Raw genomic sequence first — 12,851 nt, 5'->3', positions numbered from 1 at the left:
CCCCATCTGGGAGGGGAGGCTCCCCCTCCGCAGAGCCCCCAGTCGCCGGCTGCATTCCTGGTCTCCAGTCTCTTGTAACCACCCATCACCCTTGTTTCTAATACCCTGTGAGACCTGAGCCCTCCACTGCTGAAATCCCCTGCCTGGGGGCTGGCCCCAGCACCCCTCTCTCCTTGCTGTCCTGAAGGCAGAAGACCCTAACATCGTCCATTTCCAGATACCCACACACATCCCAAGGAGGGTCCATCATCCACCCCTAGAGTGTGAATAATCCCCCGTGAAGTCCTTGAAGGTTGTGCTGGAGCCGCTAGTGTCACCTTTGACCCCTCTGGCCTTTTCATTCACTCCTGGGGCAGATGTAACCTGGATAGGTGTGCCTTGTATGCTCAGAGCAGATTCTCAGGTACCTCCTCCCCCATATCCTGATTATTTACCTTCTGTTTTCTTTCTCCTTTGTCTTAATAGGGTGAAAATGAGGAGGGCCACAGAAGGAAGATGAGGCCCGGGTGCGGGGAGGGGCTCCCACTGCTCTGAGGACCACAGCTGAGACCCTGAGAAGGGGCTGGGGAAAGCTAGATCCTGAGCCCGACTAGCACTAACAGCAGACTTGGTGTGTACTTCCTCTATCCTTGGGCAACCTTCCACTCCCCAAACCCCTCTTCCCAGCCGATAAACACTCACAATGTCCCAGAGGGCCAGAGCCTCCCCTTCTACGGAAGCTGGTCCTGGCAGGGCAGCTTTGTAGCCCACGTGCCAAACAAAGGCAGAGCCCGAAAGCGGGCCAGGGACAGATTGCTGACCTCCCGCCCCTTGCCACTTGAACTGAGATTATCTCCACTGCTTATGTTCCACCTCCTTAAGCATTCTGTTCATCTAGCCAACAAAAAGTTCAGCTTCATCTAGTGTTCTAGGGCCCCAGCTTTCCCCACCCCGCACCCGTGGAATATCCATGACTGGATGGCAACAATCGGGAGGAAGTGATTCCACAGCCTTAAATGTCAAGTATGGAATACAAATGCTTTCATCGTCTTGCCTTATTCCCACGTGGTCAGATCCTGTAGGAAACCAGACAGCTAGCCCAGAGATAATCTGCACAGCCTTGTGCATCTGTGGATAGAGGAGAGTGGCTAATTCTGCCCTGTTCCCTCCAACGACTCTCCTGGAAGTCTTCCCATGGGCAGCCTCTGGGCCACCCACTGAGGTTAGACCCGGTCCCTACACAAAGGTGCAAGTGGCTGATGTCCACATTCCACAGAGGCAAAGGCACAGACCTCCCTCCACCTAACTCGGGACTCCTCAATCTGGTGAGCTCTAGTCAACCATCACTATTAAGAGAATTTTGAAAGAATTTTGGAGTGGGAAAGGCCTAAGTCTTCCATGAAACTAAAAAGCCATAATATAAAAGATTGATAAATTGGACTTCAGAAGCCTTCCTGCATGGCAATCATCACCATAGGCAAAGTCAACACAAATAGGAACAAAATACTGTATTTGCAACTCAGATCACTAACAGTTAAGTTCGCTAATACATACATTGCATCAAACATAGATAAGATAAAAGAACAATTCAATAGAAAAGAAACAAAGATATGGAACAAACAGCCCACAGGAAAGGAAATACAAATGACTTTTAAACATCTGAAAAGATAGCCTTCTTATTCATAATTAGAAACGCAAGTTAAAAATACACCTAGGGGTGCCTGGGTGGCTCAGTGGGTTGAGCATCAGAGTTTGGCTCAGGTCATGACTTCAAGGCTTGTGAGTTCAAGCCCCACATTGGGCTCTGTGCTAACAGCTCAGAGCCTGGAGCCTGCTTCAGATTCTGTGTCTCCCTCTCTCTCTCTGCCCCTCCCCTACTCATGCTCTGTCTCTCTCTCTCTAAAATAGATAAACATTACACACACACAAACACACACACATACCCCTAAACACCATAATCTTTACCTACCAGAGCCCCAGAAGTGCATCAACACAATATATCCCTAAGGGCAAAGGGAAACTTCTGGACTCCTGCACTGCTCCTGGGAGTAGAAATTGGTACAACTTCTATAGAGTAAAATTGAATCACTTCTATTGAAATTACAAGGGCACAAACCCTTTTACCTACGAATTCATTCCTAAAAATTTTTATACACCTGTACTACACATTCAAGATAGCTCTGAGCAGAGTTGTGTTGTTTGTGTGGTAAATGCCTACTAATAGCTTTGATATCCATGAACAGGGGACTGTTCAAAACATGAGGGCACATCTACTCAAATTACATGCAGCCATAAAAGGAGGAAAGAAGGAAATGAGATGAATTAACATGGAACACTCAAGATATATTGTTTAAAAAAAAAGAACAAGGAGAAGGTGTGTATGGTATGCCAATGTGTGTAAAATAGACAAGAAGAAAGAGGGAGTGTGTGTACGTGTGTGTGCAATCATAAGGCCTCTGTTGAAGGATCATAAGAAACTAATAAATGTTGATCATCTATGGAAAGGAAACCGGTGTGACTAGAGCAGAAATGACAGAATGACCTTTCATTGATTATATTTTTTGAAGTATATAATATTACTTATCTTAAAACAAAAACTTGAATTATCTTTCATAACCATGATTCCTAACTCTTTTTTTAATGCATTATTTATTTTCGAGAGAGGGAGAGAGACAGACAACGAGTTGGGGAGGGGCAGAGACAGACAGACAGACAGACAGACAGAATCCAAAGCAGGCTCCAGGCTCTGAGCTGTCAGCACAGAGCCCAATGCAGGACTCGACTCTCCAACCATGAGATCATGACCTGAACTGAAATTGGACACTCAACCAACTGAGCCACCCCGGCGCCCCAATCCTGAACCCTTTAAAGGGTAACAGATTTAATAAAGCTCTAGTCCTTTTCCAAGGAGAAAAATAAATAAATAAATAAGACATTCTGATCCAGAAACTAAAGTATGTATATGGCTATGACTCCAAGGCAGACCACATGGCCATGCCACCTACCGCCACTTGGTGGCAGTATTCATGAATTGCAAGCTTGGTGCCAATACCATTCAGACCAGAGGATCTCTCCGCCTAGGACAGACTTCCTACAGGGCATTTATAAAGAGAACCAACACGTGTCCATTTCTCAGCACTCACCATAGCTTAGCTTTGAAAAAACAACACGTGCCTTTACATAGGGCAGAAGATTAATGTTCTGCCTTACTGGCTGGAGAGGACATTCCCTTATAAAACTCCTGCATGACAAAATATTAATTTTTCTTCCTAAGCTGAGTGTGTAAATAGATTTGCCTGATAAAGACATGTCCTCTGTAGGGGGGGTTACCACTAGGCCGTGTTGGGTCTCCCCTCTCTTGTAACTCCACGCACTTGAGCTTTTCTTCCTTACCCCTTCAACTCCTCTCCTTGGATACTCAAAGTGCCTTGAACTGGGAGCCAAGGGTCCTCAATTCTGATCCCAGCTAAGGACAAGGACTCAGGTAAATTGCTCGAAGCCTCGGTGGTACGGTTTCCTCTTCTGTTCAGGTCAGGAAGTTGGCCTCCAAAATCCCCAAGGTCCAGGACGTATGAGAAGAAATGTCATCTAAGCCACCCCTTTAGAATCTCTTCATTTTTTTACCTTTAGGATTTAAGTCAGTGGGAATATTTATAAACCACGTCACACCCTAGTTTTTCTGAGATCCTGTGCTTTACTTTTGAAGACACTGAGATAGGGTGGCCTGGGTGGCTCAGTCGTTTAAGTGTAAGACTTTGACTCATCATTCATGAGTTCAAGCCCTGCATGGGGCTCTGTGCTGACAGCTCCGAGCCTGGAGCCTGCTTCAGATTCTATGTCAACCCCTCTCTCTGCTGCTGCCCCACTAACACATGTTTTTTCTCTCTCTCTCTCTCTCTCTCTCAAAAAAAAAAATAAACATTAAACAAAAATTGAGAGGACACAAAGACACATAGCATGAAAATGCCTTGACAACCATAGAAACAAAATATCTTCCTAAAAAGGAAAGAGCATTGGATTCTGCCACAAAATCCAGGCTTTTATAGCAATAAATGGATTATTATAAACAATGAAACCCCCAGCTCCTGACCCTCCAGATCCTGGCCTTGGGAGCCACAGAGAAAAGTCTGCAGGAACATTGGAGCATAGTGCTTATCCTTGCCTAGGACCTTTGAGGAGGGACTCAGCATGTAGGTGCTGGTATGAGTCTGGGAAAAGCAGAGGTCTGTTTCTATGAGAGAAGATACCCATTGTGTGCTGGTAACAATGCAGGGCAAGAATTCACCACAATGCCGACCTTCTTTACCGCACAGACTCTCTGGTGTAGATAATGGAGGGGGAATAGTGGAGACCATGAGGTGTGAATGCAGGTAGTATGTATGGTGCAGAGGGGAGGTAGATCGTGCAGCAGAGAGATCAGAGTGGGCCAAGTGTATGCAGTGTGGACAGTCACTTGAGCGTGCCTAATTACAAGGAATGGGACATGTCAGCACCAACAATCTCGGTGGGGTAGAGGATGGGCCAGATTGTGTCAGGCACGAGGCTCCTCTGAAACCCTCTATTACATGATCTTAGTCAAAGGGAAAGCACGTTGGCGGTAGCTCAGTCTTCACAAGGAGGTGGGGCCTCTTGGTTGGAAAGGACTATGACGCCGACTGCTATTCTCTGGGGTGCAACAGAAAGGAAGCCTCAGGGGGACAGGATGACCCAGACTGAAACCTGGAGGGACATCCTCAATGGGACTCCAGGACCCAACCTGACATTCTAGAGAGCTCTGCTTTGGGCATGTCCAGAGGACATGTGTTTGGGGATCTGTGGCCAGGCATGGCCAAAGACTGGGGGCAGAGCCCACGGCACAACTTCATCAGAGCGAGGACCGAGTGGGGCCAGGAGGACTGGCAGGACCCATCTTGAAGGCTCATGTTGGTATTGAGAAGCTTCTGCCTTCGAGGTCTGTCGGCACCTGTTCCGGATCTGCTGAGCTTTTGGAAGGGATCTGCACCCCTTCAGCAAGAACATTTTCAAACAGGATGCTGATAGGCAGACTGAGCGTTAACAATGAACAAGAAAAGGTAAATCAGCAAGCAGTCCCCTCGATTTGTAACTGGTATTTGTGAGGCAGGTATGATAAGGTAACACAACCTTGGCTCCGAGGTATAGGGTTTGCCTGTCTGCTCTTCCCTGAGCACAGATGCCACCAGATGCTTTGGGTAGCAATGAGCTGCCCTTCTTCTGGTAACGGCCACACAGATGTTGCTCTGAGGACCCATGCTTCCCTTATCCTCAGCCTCTGTGGTTTAGGAGAAGGGCCCCCTCCTGCCTACTCACCCCTCCCCTATGGGATGGGAACCTGAGATGGGCACATGAGTTGGGCCAACCCAAATCCATATATCCCATCCCCCTGACTTTAAGGCTTACTCAGGGGTAGGTGTGTGACCCAAGTAAGTCCCTTAAGATTTAGTCCTGGGGCAGCTGGGTGGCTCAATCAATTAAGAGTCTGACTCTTGATTTCAGCTCAGGTCATGATCTCTCAGTTTTGTGAGTTTTGGCCTTGCATCGGGCTCTATGCTGACAGTGTGGAGCCTGCTTGGGATTCTCTCTCTTTCTCCCTCTCTCCCTACACTCATGCTGTCTCTGTCTCTCTCAAAATAAATAAATAAACTTAAAAAAGTTTTTTTAAACAAGAAGATTTATTCTCAGGATTTTGCTGGAAATACTCTGAGAGACACCCTTTCTGCGGAGATTGTATGCAGTAAGGATAATGCAAGCCTAGAGCTGGCAGGGCCCCCATGTGAATGGGGCTGCTGGAGACTGCAGCTAAGACAGAAGAAAGCAGGGCTGAAGGAGGCATAGGCCATCATGGCCTCATTTGAAGCTCTGGATCCAACCATGCCTGAGCTCCCCGCTGCTAGATTGTTTTGTTATGTAAGTCAGTTTGAGTTGAGTTTCTGTCCCCTGTGACTTTAATCGTCTTACTTGATATAATGAGAATCATGAGGGTCCTTCGGGTAGCTAGCACCACCAAGTACTAGGAAGAAAGGGAACCAAGAGATTCCAGAAAAAGCAGCAGCATTTACTGTCACAGGGCCTATTTCAGTTCCCAAAAACAATCTCACTTGAGCAAGCTGAGAACCTTGGAACCACGTCTTAAAAGGAACTTTAAAAACTGGGCACATAAAGCTTGCAGAAGGAGAGCTTCGGGAGGTCTTCAGAGAACTACCTTCTGTGTCTGGACTGGTGATCATATGGGTCACAATGGGGTCCACGGTGGGGGTGTTGCTGTAGGGAGCGGCTTTGCAATCGTTGGTGCTGATCTCTGCGGGGAACTTCAGCATTGCATGGGCTCACGTGGTGGCCCAGATGAGCCCATGAGGGACTTCAAGCACAACTGTACAATGTGGCTTTTCCAGGGGCAGGACCCCCAGCTGAATGACCTCACCCAGGCTCAGAGTTCACCTTGTCTTCAGACCTGCCATCCTTGGATTATACACACGATGAGACACATTTCCCAGTCACACATCAGAATTCGGAACCTAACCCAATTCTGCAATGACCTGGCAGTGTCTGGAGACATTCTGAGTTGTCACAGATGAGGGCCAAAGTTACTGGCATCCAGCAGCTAGAGGCCAGCGATGCGACTAAACAACCACAATGCACAGGACAGCTCCTCACACAAAAAAACAGTTTGGTCCAAGCCCAGATGTCAATAGCACTGAGATGGAGAAACCCTGCTGTATTATCTTCTAGTGTAGCTATTTATCTACATGAAGAAAATGTTATAAATACATCAAAGTTAATCACATGTAAGGAATGACTGAAAATAACAAAAAGCCATTACTGTATTTCCATGGCATGGGAAGATGAGGGACCAGACAGTGACAAGGCTGTGGCCCCAGACCTTAGGCCTGGCCTGTAAGAAGCCTGACCCACAGTTAGGGGAGGGGCTTCCTCATAGCCTGCCCAGTCATCCTGACTGGCCGCCCCAGAGCAGAGCAGTGGCCCTGTGAAGAGCTGCCCCCACCCCAGACAGAGGCCTAGAGCCCACCATCCCACATCTAGGTACACATGCATGGGGCACCTCAGTGGCTCAGTCAGTTGAGTGTCATAAGGTGTCAGCTCAGGTCATAATCTCACGGTTTGTGGGTTCAAGCCCCACATCGAACTCTGCACTGACAGTGTGAAGCCTGCTTGGGATTCTCTCTTTCTCTCTCTCTCTCTCTCTCTCTCTGCTCCTCCCCGCCCCAAAATATAAATAAACTTTTTTTTTTTAATGCAGGCCCAGTGCCAGAGGAAGGAGCTGATTCCTGGCATGTTCGTGAACTCCTCTTCCACAAGCATGATTGAGCTCCTGCTCTGCCGATTGAGGTCCCAGGGCCTTGGTCTGGCAGGGCTTGATGACAGCCTGACTGCTGCATTAGGGGCAAGGTGACAGGTAGCTGGTTCCCAGGTGAGGCAAAAGGCTGTGGGGAGGGCTTCCTGGAAGGAGTGCATCAAGCCCACACCCCTGCTCCTCAGGGCTGCCTTGTACCCTGGTTTCCTCCCTGCTCCATCCCCTTAACTCCCCATCTCCCCACCAGCACCCTGCCCCTATCACTGGGCTGGATCCCTGCTGTTTCCTGGGGTCAATCTTAGAACCCTTTACACAGAATGCAGTGACCCCAGGAAGCCTCCTTATAGCTTCCAGAAAGAACTTTGAGGTATTGTTCCTTTGCAGCAGGGTTCCTTTCTCTCTGGAGTGGGCTCTTTGATGCTTTCTCTGAGAAGCTCTTGTTAAAGACACCCCAGGCAGAAAGCCCAGCCTTCCCGGCAGTGCAGGGCTCCAGCTAGACTGGCAGCTTCCCCCACACCACTGCCTGTTTGATTTTTTTCTGCTGCCTTCTCTCCCAACAGGGGCCTTGGCAATGCGGGTGCCCCCCTGGAGGGCTCTTCCTGCAGGGCCCCTTTGCTCTCCAGGAGAGCCTGCTCTGACCATTTCTTTGCATAATCTCTGATCCTGGAGGCTGTATGTTCTACTGATCCAGTGAGGCCACTCAGGATCAGCTTTTGCACTCGAATTGTTGCCATCTCGATCTAATGGATAATCACGGTGCTCTGTCCTGTTTGGGAGTATTTCGTGGGTTTAGGAGGCCACGTTTTGGCCAGCAAGTAGACAAAGATAAATGCCCACAGCTTTCCAGCTCAAGAGAGCCCAGAGCATGCCATAGTGCATTGGCTTTAGGATTTTATATTTTAGCATCCATAATGGGCTGAGTTGTGACCCCCCCCCAAAGATATTAAAGTCCTAACCCTTAGTACCTGTTGATGAAGTTTTAGGGTGATGGTGAGGTTCATGGGGTCTGGAGCCGATGGCCAAGAGAGAATTCTTGAAGACGTCTTTGATGCAGAAAGGTGACTATTAAAGCGTGGGGAGAGGACCCATGGGCATGGGCTGCACTGGGGTTGGGAAGAGTGGCCAGTTAGATACTCTGAAGTTGGGGAGGAAAGTCAAAAGAGAGGCCTCCAGAGGGACTTTGATGCGCTACAGAGGACTCCTAACATCCCTGAGGCCTTGCTGGTGTCAGGCTAAGGTTGTTTTCCCTCTGCTAAGGCTGTAGGACGGTAGGGGGCTTCCTGGAGAAACATTATACTCTGTATTTGCCTCAGGTGTTTGTCAATGGGCTGCAAGGTTATAAGGAAATTTAATTTTACCTGCCATTTCCTTCCTGCCTTCGTTCCCTACTACTATGGAAGAGTGATATTAGGGTCTCCAGGCAACTGAGGCTATAGGTTTTTGGAGATCAGGCTATTGATAAGGTTGCCTTTTTCTTGTAATTTACCAAGACATTTGCAAGCTGATGGAGCCCCATGTCCTGTATGACTGTGACCTCTATCAGTTAGCCACTTGTTTTCTTTCCTTTCCTTTGTCCTTGGACAGCTAGCAGTGCCTGAAGAATATCATACACATCCCACCTTGGAGGCGAGAGGGGCAGTGGCTAGTTCGCACTCTGTCCTCAGCCTGCCCCATTGTCCCTCATCACCTGTGAATGTGACTTATCTGGAAATGGGGTCTTGGCAGATGATCAAGTTAAGATGAGGTCATTAGGGGGAGGGGAGGGAGAAGAGAGGTGGTGGTGATGGAGGAGGGCACTTGTGGGGAAGAGCACTGGGTGTTATATAGAAACCAATTTGACAATAAACTATTAAAATATATATATATATATATACACCAAAAAAAGTATGTATGTATATATGTATGTATTTAGAGAGTTTATACCAAATAAATGTAAATAGATAAAAAAAAGATAAGGTCATTAGGGTGGGCGCTAATCCAATAGGATTGATGTCCATATAGAAAGAGGGTATTGGGGATGCCTGGCTGGCCCAGCCTACAGAGTACGTGACTCTTGATCCCAGGGTTGTGAGCTCAAGCCCCATGGCTGGTGTAGAAATTACTTAAAAAAATAAAATCTAAAAAAAAAAAGAAAGGGTTATTTGGACGGAGACACAGACATGCACAGAGGGAAGATGATGTAAAGACACAGAGAGAAGACCATCTATAAACGAAGGAATGCCTGAGGCCACCAGTAGCAAGAATAGGGGCCTAGAAAGATTCTCCCTCATGGACCTCAAAGGGAACCAGCCCTACCAACATCTTCATTTAAGACTTCTAGCCTGAAAGATAATACATTTCAGGTATGTACACCACCCAGGCTGTGGTACTTCATTACCGCAGCCCCAGGGAACCAATACATCTTTGAAATCAGGATGCTTTCAAAGTGTTGCAGCCAACACCAGCTGTGCCCACCCAGTCCCACAAGAACCCTTCCTCCAGCTTTGATGGGCTTTCCTTCTAGGCTGGTCCCTCCTCCGCTGTCCTTGGAGAACCACCCTCACACCTCTGGAGGGCTGGAACTTCCAGAGACAAAACATCCCCCAGGGCAGCAAGTGGTACAGAAGTTGGAAGCTCTCTTACCACCGAGTGGGACAAACCCAGAGGGGTGATTGACTCTTCCCAGCCCCACATGGGATCTGGCTGATCTAGAAATTCACCTAAGAATGGACCCTTTCTCAGCTTCTTCCAGAGCCTTAACCTGCTTCTCCCAAACCCTCGCTGGGCTCTCCTGGGAATGGTTTCCTAGAAGTCACCTCCACAGGCACATCCAGGCCCCCAGACCTAGGAACAAGGGTACAGAATGGCCCAAGGGGGCCATCCTAGAGGCTGAGCCTCTCAAGACAGATGCCTCACCAAGCAGAGGTGAGTGGAGTGCCAAAAAGCCTGCAGACTCCCCTTCTGGAGCATTGCAGTCCTGAGATTCTCACCTGTGTTGAAAAAGACTGGAAGCCAAGAGGAAGGGGATGCACTGATTGTGTGGTGTTCCTGGTGATCCAAGGTAACAGGGAAATGATGAGGAACCATCAGCTCAGGTTGATCAATTACCATTTCAAGGCACATGCAGAGAGACTTGGCCCAGGTCACCTTAGGGGGGATGGCTGCATTCAGAGCCTCAGCAATTCTCCTGGAGCAGAGGCAGGGCCCTGTTAACAAAGGAGCAGAGCCTCACTCAAGGGGGTCCTTGAAAGATGGTGGTGAGGGGGAATCCTCCCATAAACAGACGTCAGGCAATGTACACAGTAGAAAAGGCCCATATTTATATAAATCAAACATATTTACAAGCAATAGTCAATATCTTGGCTGATTGGTCAGTGCCTAAGGAACAAAACTGGAAGCTCTGTGTCATGGTGACCACATGTGGATGGACCTATGGGAGTAAGCACACCATGGAGGGATCTTGGCATTGCACATTAATGCCCACCTGACAACACCCAATGCAGAGGAAGCAGTACATAACCAGGTGGATAAGGGGACACATCTGAGAGAATTCCACCAAGGTCTGTCCTCAGCCAGCCCAGAGTTTACACAAGGGGCCCATGAAAAGTAGCCATAGTGGCAGAGAAGGAGGCTATGAATGTCCCAACGGCATGGACTTCCTCTCACCGAGACTGATGCCTAGCTACAGCCACCGCTGAATGTCCCACCTGTCAGCAACAGAGACCGTGCTGAGCCCCAGATATGCCACCACCCCTTATAGAGACCAAACAGCCACTCAGTGGCCAGTTGATTACCCCTTCTGTTCTGAAAATTCCAACAGTTCATCCTAATTGGGATTGTCACATATTCCAGGGATGAGTTAGTGTTTCCTGTCAGAACCACTATTTGAGTACTTATGTTGTCTGATTAACCAACACGAGATCTTGCACATTACTTTGGAGCAAGAGACCCACTTTATGGCAAAGAAGGTATAGGTAGCAATGAGCACGTGATCCTAAGATCCATGTTCCTACAAGATTCTACACCAACCAGGTTTTGGCCTAGTGGGGCATAGGAACAGCCTTCTAAAGTTGCAGCTAAGTTGCCAACATAGAGATACTTCCTGCGAGTTGGGGACTGTTCTTCAGGCTGGCACATGCCCTCAACTAGAGGTTTATGATGAATGGATGCACAAGCCAAGGAACCAGCAGCGGTCCCTTGAGGGGAGACATTGTGCTCATTATCATTCTGAGCAACCCACATAGGGAACTGGTGCTTCCCACCACCACAACTCTAAGTTCTGTGGGTCCTCATTGCCAGAGGGAGAGGGATCTTCCACTGGAGACCCAGTAGGAGACACACTGGACCTACATTTGCAGTTGCTCTGTGGTAATTCAGGGTTCCTTGTGCCAGGAGAGAAGTGCGTAAAGAAAAGAGTCGCCATTCTGTAAGGGGATGACCCTACTCATCATGTAGAGAGAGGAATAAGGAGAACCATACTCGAATCGGGGCTCCATCATGGCATCTCTGGATGCTCTCATGCCCAGTTTTAACCCTGACTAGACAGCACAGCAGCCATGACCTGGTAAATGTGTGGTAACCAGGGGCTCAGATCCCCAGAGATGGAGGTAATCCTTCTGGGCACACCACCCAGACAGCAGTGCTGGCCAAGCATGAGGGGAGTTTAGGACAGAAGGTAGCAGTATGTATTAGTTTCCTGGGGAACCCATAACAAACTATCACAGACTGGACACCATAAACAACAGAAATGCCTCACAGTCCTGGAAGCCAGAGGTCCAAAATCAAGGTGTCAGTAGGGCCGTGAGGGAGACTCCATACCAGTCCTCTCCCTCCTTGGCTTGTACGTGGCCATCTTCTCCCTGTGTTTTCACAGTGTCTTCCATGTGTTCACATCTGTCTCTCTGTCCAAGTTGTCCCTTTTTACAAAGACACCAGCCCTAGTGGGACCCTTACAGCCTCATTTTAACTTAATCACCTCTGTAAAGACCTTCTCTCCAAACAGAGCCACATTCGGAGATACGGAGGTCTATAATATATGAATTTGGAGTGGGGGATGTGGGTGGGGGTGCTGGTGGGGGACACAGTTCATCCCATAACACGGAGTAAGATATTGATTATCACTTATGGCCTCAGGACCAACTGCAGCTGTGGGTCTGAAGCTCATCCCCCTGACTCTCCCTCGCAAGATCTCCCTCAGATAATGTGAACAAGCCAGGACAGGCTTAATAAATTTACTAGGAGAAGCAAACAGCCCCCAAGAGGTACAAGGGCTGGTTTATCAGACACTGTGGGAGTTCCTGCCAGGTCACTAGTATTCTTTTCACCATTGTGTGCTCCCCACTTCTCTCTAGAGACCAGTGGTCAGTCAACTTGATGTTGCTGTGGGTGGAACGCTGGACATGTCTAGCACTTTATAGACCCTGAGAGCAGCCTGAAGATGAAGACTGTTGTATATAATAGTAGAATAATAATCACAACAGTAATCGTTGGTAAGGGTGGGTGTCTTCTCTGCTTAATCACTGGACATCTATGTATGTCGCTGATCATCTGAGATAATTTGGCA

This window comes from Suricata suricatta, chromosome 9 (assembly GCF_006229205.1).
Source record: "Suricata suricatta isolate VVHF042 chromosome 9, meerkat_22Aug2017_6uvM2_HiC, whole genome shotgun sequence".
Lineage (NCBI taxonomy): Eukaryota > Metazoa > Chordata > Mammalia > Carnivora > Herpestidae > Suricata > Suricata suricatta.
The sequence above is the reverse complement of the archived record's forward strand: the minus strand, read 5'-3'. Positions refer to the sequence as shown.